This window comes from Notamacropus eugenii, chromosome 4 (genome assembly GCF_028372415.1).
Source record: "Notamacropus eugenii isolate mMacEug1 chromosome 4, mMacEug1.pri_v2, whole genome shotgun sequence".
In the NCBI taxonomy this organism is placed as follows: Eukaryota; Metazoa; Chordata; class Mammalia; order Diprotodontia; family Macropodidae; genus Notamacropus; species Notamacropus eugenii.
Genome location: NC_092875.1, coordinates 260,314,238 through 260,328,753, shown reverse-complemented (window position 1 = coordinate 260,328,753; position 14,516 = coordinate 260,314,238). Strand labels below are relative to the sequence as shown.

The window sequence follows — 14,516 nt, the reverse complement described above, 5'->3', positions numbered from 1 at the left end:
TCTTCTGAATAAGACTAGCACCACCTGGCACTTTTAAATAAATATACCAGGTATCTGAACACAAAGAATTGAAAATAGATGTAAATAACAGAATTTTTTACAGACCATGATATTATAAAAATAGTAATCAATTCAGCCAGTCAATATACACTAAGGATCTACTATTCACTGTGATAAATGCTGGGGAGATAAATTTGAAAAACAAAAAGATGGTCTCTGTCCAAAAGGCACTTGTAATAGGGAGGGGAGGACAACACATGAAAGAAAGCTGAAAAGTGAGGAAAAGAAGGTACAAACACTGGAACATGATAGAGAATTCTTAGGACTGCAGCCAGGTGGAAAATGGAGAGATGTCTGCCCTAGGCCACTTTTTTAACTGGAGGTTTGAGGAAGAGCTCTTCATTCCACCCTTCATTCAACAGGGCAGAGGGTACTGATGATGTATGAGTTGCAAGGCTAGTGTAATTTTGCAGAATGACCAGGTTGCTGTTGATGAGTTTTCTATGGGTTAAAAAGAGTGCAGCTGGGTAGGAAACACAAACAAAAGACACAGAGGTTAATGGAAACTTGATAATGGAATCCCAGTATGTGGGAAAATGATTAATAACTATGTCATAGAAGAAGAAGAAGAAGAAGAAGAAGAAGAAGAAGAAGAAGAAGAAGAAGAAGAAGAAGAAGATGATATAACACACCCAAAACTTTTGGATGCAACTAAAGAATTCTCAGAGGAATAAAAAATGTCCCTAAACATATGTTCAAAATCAAAGAAAAATGAGGATTTATAAACTGAACATATAGCTTTAAAAATTAAATGTCAACAAAAATAAATCTCAAAAGTTTTCAAATATTGAAACTTATAGGAAAAATAGATAAATTGGAAACCAAAAGGACTAAATAAAAGAAGCTGATTCTTTTTAAAAACTAACGCTATAAAGAATCTACTAACCTGATTAAAAAGGAAGAAAATCAAACCAACAAAATAAAAATTGAAAAAGGTAAAATCATAATGAATTTAGAAGAAGCAAAAAGAATTATGAAACATCACGATATGGACTATTATGCCAACAAAATTCAGAATTCAAAAGAAACAAAAGAGTGTATATTTTAAAAAAAATCCAAATTAATAGAATACCAAATAGGGGTCATAAACAATTCAGTCTTAGGAAAATTAACTGAAGAGCTATAAGAAAACTGCCAAATGAAAATTTCCCTTGTCCAGATGGATTCATAAGAGAACTGATAATTATATTAAGAAAATTATTCTCAAAAGTAGAAAAAAACTCTCTACCAAGGTAGTCTTTCCCTCATGGAGCTTTTAGTCAAAAAGAGACAAGAAAGACAAGTGGTAACCAGGGAAGGTAACATAGGATCAGAAAGTTATGAGAACGGTGAGCGATGGCATAGGGGAGTAGATTGGCACATTCCATCCAGAAAGGTCATAATTGATTTTATTATAGTTAATAGTTACTGAACAAAAGAGGAGAGATGAAGGAGGAAATGGTATCCATCTCAATACCAAGTTTCTAGAGAGAGGTTTTAGAGGTGTCAGGAGACTTTGGAATAAATAAAGCATGGTAAGACTTTTCCTGATGTAGGAAGAGGCAAAGAGGAGAAAAAGTATCCCTACTTGCTTATGCCATGAGGTTTACTTGAAAAATCCCAGGAAATCTGCAAAAAAAAACTACTTGAAACAATCAATCACTTCAGTAGAATCATAAGCTAGAAGAGAAAACTTCAAAAATCAATAGCATTACTATATGGCAATAAAAAAGTTTGGGAGCCAAAACTTAAAAAGGCAAATGCACAAAATATGCATAAAATGCATAAAATATCTGAGATTCAATCTACCAGTGCCTACTTAATATCTGCTTAGAAACAATTACAAAACACTCCTTAAGAAAAACAAAAACACAACTTAAATAGCTGAAGAGATTCTCAGTGCTCAAGGATAGGTCAAGCCAATATGATAAAAGTGAAAATACTACTGAAATTAATTTATAGATTCAATGTTATTCCAATGAAACCATCAAAGATGTATTTCATAGAGCTAGACAAAATAACAAAATTTACTTGAAAAAGAAGAGATGGAACATCAAGGGAAATAATGTGATGAAAAAAGATAGGAATGAAGGAAGATAGTATGGCAAACATAGACTTTGGGGTTAAATGAAGTATTCCAAAGGAAATTAAGCAGAACCAGGGAAACAATACACACAGTGATTTCAACAAAGTGAGCAGAATTGAATGTTATGAAAATATAATGACCATTCTTGACCCTGCTCCCATTCTCATGATGCTCCCACCCCAGCACTCTTCTCAGCTGAGGTAAAAAAGGCTGTGGGATTTGAACACTGCAAATAACGTTGGAGATTTCCAATGTGTTGGCTAGTTCTGCTCAATTTCTTTTTAATCCTCTTTTTACTCTTTCTCATTGGGATTGCCCTTTGAGAGGGATGACAGGAGCATACAATGGGAAATACAGGTGATGTAAACACAAGATATCTATAAAAATATATTTTTTAAAGAAACCATCATCTAAGATGTGCAAAGAGGAATGGGATCTAGTATAAAAGAATATGGAATCAGGAACCAGGCTTCCTCAGTTTCATCCTGTGTAAACTAGGACAATTTATGGGAATAATCTGTCTCTGCATATCAGTCTTCCTTCCTCCTTCCCTTCCTTCCTTCCTTCCTTCCTTCCTTCCTTCCTTCCTTCCTTCCTTCCTTCCTTCCTTCCCTCCTCCCTCCTTCCCTCCCTCTCTCCTTTCCTCCCTCCCTCCCTCCCTCCCTTCCTTCCTTCCTTCCTTCCTTCCTTCCTTCTTTCCTTCCTTCCTTCCTTCCTTCCTTCCTTCCTTCCTTCTTTCCTTCCTTCCTTCCTTCCTTCCTTCCTTCCTTCCTTCCTTCCTTCCTTCCTTCCTTCCTTCCTTCCTTCCTTCCTTCCTTCCTTCCTTCTTTCCTTCCTTCCTTCCTTCTTTCCTTCCTTCCTTCCATGCCTTTTTGACTTAAAAGATTGCAATGATGGAGAAAGATAATGGATTCCAAAGACCTTCCTGAGATCTAATAAGATTTCACAAATGCAAGAAAGTAAACCTTTAAATTTTTGTGCATTGAAGAGAATGTGTATTTTGCTTTATATTTTATTTTGAAAATGCTTAAGTTTACTTTATTTATGTAACAATAATAACCCTCGATGCCCCCCTCCAATTCATTTACTCACAGCTCTCCTTAAGCTTGTAATAAACTTTAAGGGTCCTATTTTGTAGTTTCTGCATTTATGGGCTACATTATTACTTTATGATGAACTTAGTTGATAATTCCTTAACTCTTTTTACTGATGACCTTTTACAGCTGTATAATTAGAATAAGTTGTGGTTATTGTATTGGAATTTGTATCCCATGGGCCAACAAGGCAGCACATTAATTCTCTGCATCACCCACTCTGTGTGCAATGCCATCAGTGCAAAGATATTATTCTTTGTAATTACATAAAGAAAGGGTCTATTTAGTGTTAACTGACCTTTCTGTGACTGATCAGCCTTTTCCACCAGTGAAGTAGAAATGTATATCATTAAAATGTGAGTAAATAGGAAACCTTTCTAAATCTTCAGCTACTCAAATCAGGAGGAGTACATCGAGAGGAAATTGTTGTCAAGCTTTCCCATGGTGCCACTAAAAGAAAAGCAGTGATCTTGTTCAAACTCTTTTTAAAATATTGACAGGTATATATAACCAAATTGTGATGATGTATGGGAAAATTTAATGAGGCAATAATCAGCAAATAAGCCTGTGCTTAACAGTCCAAAACTGTGCTGGGAAGGAAGTGTTGCTGAAGTCATAAGCAAATTCATGGTTTTGTGTTCTTTGTTTTAAAGACTTCATTCCTTTGGGAAGTTTGCTTTTGACTAGGGCATAGATAAGCTGACCCTTATTTTTGTTCTCTTTACTATGCTAAATGATGTTATTCCTTGCTATCATTTCTAGTCTGATCTTTGGAATTACAGTGACCTTTTCTTTAAGAACTGTGAGGAAACTAGAGGAAATGAATGGCATTTCCACAGGGCCCCTACATTTGTCTAATCACGGTAGCAAAATTAGAATCACCAAAAACTTCCGTTTTTCAACCTACTCACCAGGCTGCTGGTATCTTTTTAAAAATATGGTTCAAACATCAACAGCCTTTGAGCTACTTTGGACCATTCATCTGACATATGTCCTACCTTCTAGAATCTCATAAGAAACTTTAGAGACTTCTCACCATCACTGCTTCCGCTGCCTGATGTCAGTATCTGAACCAGTCTGGATTGTAAACAGGGCCATATCTTAAAATATTTCTTTACTGTTAAAGATGTTAAAGGAGACTACAGAATTGAAACTAAGCTTGAGTTGTAACATTTGAAAAGTCAGTTGAATAATGGATTCTTCCAGAGTGGTGAGGAACCTCAACTCAAGAATAAGATGATAGGCAAAAAGAATTCATTCTGCAACAAAGTATAAAGATGGATGTTTGACTTTCAATTTCAAAGGAGACCAATGATATCATGGGTGAGGTCTTGACTTAACCCATGAATTAGGTTTAAGTGAAGTAGAGCTACACAGAGTTATGCATAGAATTTTTGCATAGAGAGATGACTCTTCCAGAGTCATCAAAGATTTAATGTTACAACAAAAGTCAGGATGACTGGTGATGACCCTGGATGCATTGACATCTTTGAGGTCTGACCAAGCTCTAAGTTCTCCCCCACACCTGTTTTAGGTACCTTCAAGACCAGTAGAACAAATTCTTCTCATCTTCCCATTCCACCAGGTTGGGGGAGAGGATGTCTTCACTTGCTTTGAGTAGACATCCTCCTAACTCAGTGATTGGTAGAGATTTCACAAAGGAAATATCAGACTAGGTAAAAAGAGAAAGGTTAGGAAAGTTTAATGGAAAATTCTCAATGGATAGATGATATTCACAGACCAGAATATCTTGGGGACAGAGTGAGCAGAAGGAGTAGGAAGGGGACTGAATTTAATGCAGAAAATGTTGGAAGTAGAGTTGACAGTGTCAAAGTCCGATGTCACAGAAACATCGTTAATACATTTATTTGTGAGAAGTTAATGATGGCTGGAAGGTCTAGTAGAAGAATAATTGAACTCTTTGTATTTCAGTATTATGGGGAAATTGGTACTTTTTACAAAAAGAAAGTTAGGCTAGGATAAAGTTAGATGACAGAAAATTGTATAAGTGGCATTCTTTATGAAATTTAAGGTGAAAGCAAATGTAAGCCTCTTTGAGACAAGGACTGCTGTGTTTTTGTTTTTTGTATCCCCAGAGGCTTATGCTTAATAGAAAATTTAAAAAAGATTGTTGAATTAAAGTAGATGAGATTTAATTAAATTGATTTGAATTGGTACAGTTCCTTGAGTTTGGTGAGCTAACATTTGCTCATCACTAAAGTCATGACCTGAGTATACTAAGTTTTTGGTTTAGCATACCTGGAATATGATTTTAGTACTGCTTAGTGAATTTATTAACTGCCATTATTTTTCTCAATAAAAATTAACAATATATGTGTGTGTGTGAATCCATCAAAATGCACCCATTAGGTGCATTAAAAGTAGGCAGATAGATGACTCAGTGGATAAAATGTTTGACTTGGAGTCAAGAAAAACCTGAGTTCAAATCCTGCTTCATGTACTTACTAGCTCTGTAACCCTGAATAAGTCATTCTTAATCACTCTCAGTCTTAATTTCCTTATCTGTAAAATGGAGTTAGCAATAGCAGTATGTGCTTTTCACAGGTTTGTTATGAGGATCAAATGAGTTATCATATGTATAGCAAGTGCTCACTTGTTAAATGAATAGGTGGATAGACCTGGGTCATCTCCAGTCAATCTGATGAATATTTGACCACTGGACCCAGGTGGCTCTGGAGGAGAAAGTGAGGCTGGTGACCTTGCGCCACTCCCTCACTCACATCAAAATCAACTACCAGCAATATCATAATTTCTCTGATGTCATGGTCCTCTTCAAGAACAAAGGACAAAACTCAATATGGATGGATAAATAAGTGAATGAATGAATGAGAAAAGCAGTTAATTATTAACTATGGACCAAATACTGTGCCAAGAGCTAAGGATACAAATAGAAGGACAAGATAGCATATATTCTTTTTTAAAATAATATTTTATTTTTCCCAAATGCATGTAAAAAACAATTTTTAATAGTCATTTAAAAAACTTTGAATTCCAAATTCTCTCTCTTCCTTCCTCCTCTCCTTGCTCCCTGAGATGGTATGCAATTTGATATTAGTTATACATATGCAATCATATAAAGCATATTAGTATTGTTGTGTAAAAAGACAGAGACCAAAACAAAACAAAAAACAAACACACAAATAAAGTGAGAAATAGTATGCTTCATTCTACATTCAGACTCTATCAGTTCTTTCTCTGGGTGTAGATTGACTTTTTCATCATGAGTCCTTTGAGATTGTCTTGAATCATTGCATTGTTGAGGATAATTAAGTCATTCACAGTTGATCATCTAGCTATATGCTGTTGCTATGTACAATATTCTCCTGGTTCTGCTCTCTTCACCTTGCATCAATTCATGTAAGTCTTTGCAGGTTTTTCTGAAAGCATCCTGGTTATCATTTCTTATAGCACAATAACATTTCATCACAATCATATACAACTTGTTCAGCTATTCCCCAATTGATGGACATCCCTTTAATTTCCAATTTTTTGCCACCACAAAAAGAGCTGTTATAAATATTTTTGCATAAATTTTGTATAATTTGTATAAATAGGTTCCTCCTCCCACTCTTTAAAAAAATCTCTTTGGGATACAAACCTACTAGTATGGGTAGTTTTGTGACCCTTTGGGTGTAATTCCAAATTGCTATCCAGAATGGTTGGATCAGGTCACAATCAGTTCACAACTCCACCAACAGTGCATTAGTATACCAATTTTCCCACATAACATTACTGTCATATTAGGCAGTATGACAGACATGAGGTGAGAGTGTCTATATTTTTGAGGAGCTCACTTTCTAATGGGGAAGCCTAACATATAAGAATGAAGGAATGAATTAATGTAATGAAATAAAATTTAAAATAATTTCATGAAATATAAAGTTTGAGGAAAAGTAGCACTGCTGATGCAGTGTGCTTTATTTATTAGTTAATATCAGGTATCTTCATTTTAAGACTCTCATCAGAAAATTAGTATTGGACAAGAGACAAGTCTCATAATGGCACAGACAAGGAATCAGGTCCTGGGAGAGTTAGAACAGCTATTTGCCCCTCAAAGGTTTCAGGTTACTGACATACATCATTCTAATAGGTATGAGTCCTGGAAGCAGAGAAAATGGAAAAGGATTTTTGTAGTAATTTGTGTATAGATTCTAAGAGAACATTGGTTTATGCATGTCTTAAGATATGCAATTATCTTTTATCAAATTTTCTTAGAATAGTTTGTTTAGACCTTCCCCTTATTCCCTTCACACCCTACCTTGTATTATTCTTGTCTGTGTATGTGTCCCAAATGTCAATGTTGGATCCTAGGACAAAGGGCACTGCACACCTTTAAATTAACTATAGATCCTGAAACCATAGGACCCTGGCCCCTTCATGAAGACCCCAGGACACTTCCTTGTGGGTGTAGAGATCAGCAAAGAGGGAATGTGCAGAGACCTTGGCCTCTACTGGAATAGAACCTGGGACACTGCAAGGTCAAGGTTGCCCTCTAGTACCTTCAATTGTTCTTGTTAATTGAGCAGCTGAAGGAGTAAAGGTGCTGTAAAAATGTAAACATAAAAGATAAAAACATTGCCCAAACCTTTAAATATTTGTATTCTTCGCATTTCAATTCTCTGGGGCAAAGAAGGTCTGTTCTTCCCTAATTATGCTTATACACAGAAGCTATCACCTTAGTCAAATGTGTATTCTTTGAGTGTAGGTACTTTTCTGAGTTGGCTTTGTTGTATCCCCAGGGCTTCACAGAGTACTTTACATATTGTAGACCCATAATGAATATTTTTTTGACTTGCATTGAGACAATTGACCTGACTTGAATTTTACTGAATTGAGTTGTGAGAAAGTTGGCATGTATTTTTAAACACACACACACACCTATTGCAATATACATATGTATGTATGCCTACCCATACACACACACACACACACACACACACACACACACACAATCATTGCGTAAGAATGAAAGTAAATGCTTTTGAAGCAATATAGTGTTTGTAAATACATTGCCACCTGTATTTTCCATTGTTGGTATCCAAACTGTGTATTCCTAGAATCTGTTGATATGGACATATTTCCTGTAATGACACAAAGGTAGCAGAGTGTACCAGGATGCTAATCACGTGGTGTAATTATACTATGATCATAGTTAGCATTATTTTTATTTTATCATATAGTATTGATCTGCTTTGTAATGAAGCTTGCATGCCAATAAAGTGTTCTTAGATAACATGAAGTCATTCTATGTTAATTCAAACCACTATGGTATTTATATACTGACTAAAGATAGGTATACTAAATAGCTTTTCTAACAGCAATGTTATAACCAGATGAAGGAGACAAAAGACTGTTTAGCAGGTGCTATGAAAATGTAAACGGTGCAATTGTGGTTTAAAGGAGTATGATGAATCAAAATTTTTCTTGGGACAAAGGACTGTTCCAGTCTTTTAAAAGAAGTATGAATGAATGTGATGAATAAATATGTTTTAGAGTAAGATAGTGATGTCAATCACAAATACCGTACATAAGGATCATTGTGGCTGTATATTGATCTAGAAAATCACACATAAACATTATGCTCTATTAAAAAAATATTTCATGAAATTTTTTCCAATTATACTTTAATCCAATGGAATTGAATGTTTTATGCCTCTGGTGAAAGGAAGGGGTTCTATATCCTATTTCAATCAATCAACAGAAAAGATTAGGTTTTCAACAGTTAAACAAGACTGTTTACAACCTGTGAACCCCTTCTCAGGTGTGAATTCTTCTTTAATTGGATCGAGAAGGGAACAGCTATTAATTCAGCTAAGTACATTTTGGGGCATTAAAGAGATGCTTGGAGGGGCCCCCTGGCTCGGGCCTCGAAGCCTAGCGGGAGCGGCGGCAGCAGCACGAGGTCGAGCCGGCGGACGACGTGCAGTTGCCGGCGGACTACATGCGGGTGCCGGCGGACTACATGCGGGTGCCGGCGGACTACATGCGGGTGCCGGATCTGTCGCTGGTGAAGCTGGAGCAGCGCAACCCAACGCCCGTGCCCTGCGCGGCTCCTCGGGAAGTCCGAGCCTGGCACCGGACGAGGAGGCGAGCAGATCTCCTCAGAGTAAGAGAAGGCGTAGCTCTCACCATCCTGTAGTCAAGGTGAAGCAGGAACGTGAAAGTGAAAACCATCCCAGAAGAAGAAGAGATGAAAGGCAACACAGGAGAGAGAGGAATGGTGACCAAGATATCACCACAGTCATTCTAACCAGAGGACGATCGCTAGTGAGAGGCCTAGTGATGGGCGGAATCGAGATGCCCAGAACCTACTGGCACAGGAAGCAGAAAGAGAGCTGTATAACTCTAGGCGACAGGAGCGTCGCCAGAGGAAAGATGTGGGTGGCAGCAGTGATGAGAAGCAGGAGATGGTTCTGCGGTCTGCTGGTGGCCATAATCAAGGAAAAGACCCACCAAATAAAAAGAAGCCCAGCTTTGAGCTGTCAGGGGCACTCCTTGAGGATGCCAACATGTTCAGGGTGTGGTGATAGCTAGCCTCCAGAAGCACGGATCCCAAAGAAACGATGGCGCCTTTATCCCTTTAAGAATGATGAGGTGCTCCCTGTCATGGATATCCACAGACAAAGTGCATATCTTCTGGGTTGACACCGGCAAATTGCAGATATTCCTGTGGACCACCCCTCCTGTTCGAAGCAGCAGGCAGTAGTTCAGCATCGACTTGTAGAATACACCTGTGCTGATGGCACAGTTGGCCGAAGGGTAAGGCCATATATCATCGACCTTGGCTCAGGCAATGGGACCTTGAACAATCAGTGCATTGAGCCACAACGTTACTATGAACTAAAGGAGAAGGATGTACTCAAATTTGGGTTCAGTAGTCGGGAATATATACTGCTTCATGAATCTTCAGACATCTCTGAAGTGGATCGAAAAGAAGAAGAAGAGGAGAAGGAGGAGGAGGAGGAGGAGGAGGAGGAGGAGGAGGAGGAGGAGGAGATACCTGACTGCTAGCAAATTCAGAGGAAGCTCCTGTAGCTGTTAAGAGAATCTTTTCTTTGTGGAAGGCCTGGACTTGGAGTTTAAAGCACAGAGCAGTATTGCCTTAAGTCTTTCCTCTGCTGCTGATTAGCTCATATTAAAATTTAAGAAACTTGATAATTCGTGTTTTTGGTTGAATTTATTTCTGTGATCTGTTAGCTAACACAAATGTGGACATTTGCTTTCAGAATAATTTCCCCAATAACAGTTGTCCTTTGTGTGTAGTAGAAGCATGATGGCATGGCATGAGTTGGTGCTCTGGAAATTATTGCCTGGTAACTGTAGACCTTTGGTTAAAAAGAGAAATGTGGCATGTTCTCCTTGTGCAACTATTTGCTTTGTACAGTGACTTACTAAGAAATATGGACCAGCAGTTTTCCACATTTTATATTCTGTAAATACCCAGACAGAGAATTTGGTCCAAGTTTTGGTTGTCAGCAAAACAGACCCCATTATATACACTGAAGCTCTGTCCAGTTAACTTCCAATCATAGAAATCTATTTCATTATTTAGGTCTTTGGGGATGAGAATTTCACTACACATGTGACCTTATTGACTGCTTATGTGCAGACGAATGTTGGGTCCTGATGAAATACTTGACAGGGCAGTAAAATCACGGCTATTGCAGGGAAGAAATTAAAATGGGTCGTGGATCTATTTCTTACATAAGAGGAGTCTGTATTTCTCAAAGTAGCCTAAGTCTGTCATTAATTTGAGTTTTCTTGTCTGTTTAACTGCTTTGCTTTTATAATATCACTTTTTTCACCTAATTCATGGCATCACTTGTGTGGGAGGATTACCTCAGATGTTGGAGCAGTCTGTTCATTTTAACTAGATTTGTGTGTGCTAGGAAGAAACTTTTTGTTCTTTTTGTATTTTTTAATATCCTGAAAGGACACGTCTATCTCTTTTTTCCCCTCTCATAAGCAGGGAGGAGCTGAGGCAAGGGAAACACCTATTTACTAATCTTCCCCAAGTTAAATACGTATGCATCAAATTTTGTCTGTGTACATAATGTTGTATGTATAAATTGGATGAGAGTGTGTGGAGGTGGGGGTGTGTGGGTGGTGGCTGGAGGTGTGTACTGTATGCATCTGAGTGGTTTTTTTTGGTAATGTAAATGGAATACTACATCATGGGTAAAGGCATAGATCACCGTTATTTGCATAACAGGAGCTCATTTATATATAGCATGGCATCACACAATAAAAGAAGTTGTAAATGTAAAAAACAATAGATGATTGTCAGTGATTTTTTAGTCAAGGATGAACTCGTCAGGAGGTGGTGGATTTCAGATTACAGGGTCCCAAGCAGTCCTCTAAGAAACATTCATGGGAGTCAGGGGGTATGGGAATAATGAGCTTCTCTCTCCTCTGACTCCTGTTGACTATGATATTGGAGAGACTTAGACTAGTAGCAGACACACCAAGGAAAAATATGGGCAAAGGCAGATGTAGAAAAATTGCCTCTCAAAGAAGGAAACATGGCCCCTTGTATCGGAGAAGAATGATGACTGCACTTTACAAAAGGACTTCCAATAGCTAGGAATTGTGAGTCTACCCTTTGCAGGAGTGCATTTTCTACATGTGTGCCTCATTATCACAATACTCTAAGCCTACTTTTCCCCTAGACTTTGTGGGAAAAGTGTATTCCAAGTTTTGGGAAAAAGTTTTGTACCAACAGTTCTTACTATATCATCTTAGTAAATACCTTTGCTAAAAATTGAAAGAAAATACCTAATTGAGGATAGTGCCTGATTATCAATGGTAAGTATGCTGGGAGGTTAGTATTTAGTGAGTGACAGTATTTAAAAACCCAGGCCAACAGACTTACACTTAGAACTGAAGGAATGGTAGACATCTACCCTCTTAGGAGCTGGCTCATCAAGTGGAGTGGGAGTTAAGGAATTAACCCTAAAGATAATGCTAAACTAGAACAACCTAGAAAGACCTGAACCACTGGGATTCAGGCTTCTTGAGAGCAGAAGATATGTATTATATATCTCCTGTGTTCTCTAATATAATGCCCTCCCTTAGTAAGTGCTTAATACATGTTCATTGAATTGAATTTGAATTAAATTGGTATTAAGATTAAAATTGAATTGACTTGCATTTTAGAAATTAGTGATTACTTTATATCTAGGACAAAAGAGTATATCCTCTTAATAATGCTTAAGGGATAAACATACAATGTATTTCCACATTATAAATTTTTATTCATTCATTCAAAATTCAGCAAACACTGCCTGTTATAGGGAGAGCACTGTTTTCTGTGCCAAGGAAGTCTCAAAGGATAAATGAAACATGGTCCATTCTCTCATGGACTTTTACCTTACAATCTGATAGAGTACAAGAGGAAAAATATAGATAACTACACTACCCAAAATTTCACAATAGATGCATTGGAAGTTGCAAAACAAAGTGCCTTGTGTGGTCCAAGAGGGGAAAGGTTACTAATGACCAGGAGAAAAAGAAAGGCTCTAAGAAGGTGAGGATATTTGAGTTGCTATTTGCAGCATGGCTAGAGGGTCAACAGGTAGAGAAAGGTTGGGAGGACAATCCAGGTTTAGGGAATGGTACAGATTTAAAAAACATGAAATTGAATTCTACATCGTTGTGGTTATGTTCGTTCTTTGTTGCTGAAGAAGACCATGACATCAGAGAAATGATGACGTGACTTGCACTTGACTTTGTTTTGAGTGAGGGAGGGCTGTGTAGGTCACCAGCCTCACTTCTCCTCCAGAGCCATCAGAATCCAGTGCTCTTGACTGCTCAAGAAGAGCAACATTATGGAATGACCAACTATGATTGACTTAGCTCTTTAGGAATACAATGATTTACGACAATTCCAAAGGACTCATGATGAAAAATGCTATCCACATCCAGAGAAAAAACTACTGAAGTCTGAATGTAGATCGGGGTATGCTATGTTTATTTTTTTCCCACAGTTTTCCCCCTTTTGTTGTTTCTTCTCTCAAAACATGACTAATGTTGAAATATGTTCAATATGACTGAGAATATGTATATCCTATATGAGATTGCTTGCCTTTCTGGGTAGGGGAGAGAGAAAAAGTTGGAGTTCAAAATCTTATTAAAAATGAATATTGAAAAGTATCTTTACATGTCATTTAAAAAATGAAATACTATTCATACCCATGCAGTTGAAAAAGTAAAAAGTAGTCAGGGAGTGAGCTTTGGGGGAGCAAATACTGTGGTAGCAAAAAAGGCTACCTTTCAAAGAGTAGGTGGAGATTACAGGGGAACACATTTTAAAAAGAGGTTTGTCAGTGAAGTGGCAGAAAGAAATGGAACAGTGTCTAGATGAAGTAGAAAAGTAAAGGCAAAGACTTATCTTTAAGATGTTAAAGCCCTGAGCAAATTTGTAAGCAGAGGGAACAATGACTGTGACATAGATTTGGGCAGAGTGTGGACCAGGAGTGCACCCTCTATGGAAGTATATCGCCAGTAGGGAGGGAAAGACTGAAGATGTATTAGAAATAGAGGATACTACCACAGTTTGTTGGTAAAGAAGGCAGGAAGTAATGGAACAAGGGTTCAGTGGGAGGGATTAACTTAAGTAGGGAGATCTTAAATGATCAGACAGAAAAAGAGGAGAGTGAAAGTGATTTCTCCTAGAAATACTAATGAATGGAGGCTGAAGGTTGAGGTTTGTCGTTTTAGTTGTAAATGTGAGGAACGAGGGATAGTTGGAGATAAGAGGAAAAAAAGAGTTGAGATAATTGTGGAGAATGAGGTGTCAATAAGATTTGAGTAGAAAGATTTTTGAGTAAAAGGAGCATCTTTTATTAAAGTATTAACATTACATGAATAGTTGTCTATAGTGAACTGATTTATCAGACTGACAGATAATTTTCACAGTAGCAACTAAATGATATGGTGAGCTTCTAGAGTGCTCAATTAAGAACATCCCTATAAATTTAATATGACTGGAACTTGCACTTTTATGATCATCAGATGCTGTATAAGGGCTTATCCTAGAAGAATTGCTTATATCAAGATAGGATACATTTGCTTAACGTCTAGAAACCAGGTGTTTTAAAAAATATATTATTATTTTTATCATTAATTTTTTATCATGAATGTAATTCAATGCTATTGTTCCATAAAAAATGATGAACAGATGGATTTCAGAAAAACCTGGAAAGCCTTGCATGAACTGATGCTGAGTGAAGTAAGCAGAACCAGGGGAACATTGTACACAGTAATTGCAACACTGT

At 37.4% G+C, this 14,516-nt stretch overlaps 1 protein-coding gene and 1 pseudogene across 1 annotated transcript in view; both read left to right on the top strand.

Moving 5' to 3' along the window:
* CCDC178 (coiled-coil domain containing 178) overlaps positions 1–14,516 on the top strand; it is a 622,621-nt gene that overhangs the window by 398,872 nt on the left and 209,233 nt on the right. The gene's annotated exons all lie outside the window — the stretch shown is intronic.
* Positions 9,079–10,251, top strand: LOC140498740 (smad nuclear interacting protein 1 pseudogene; annotated as a pseudogene).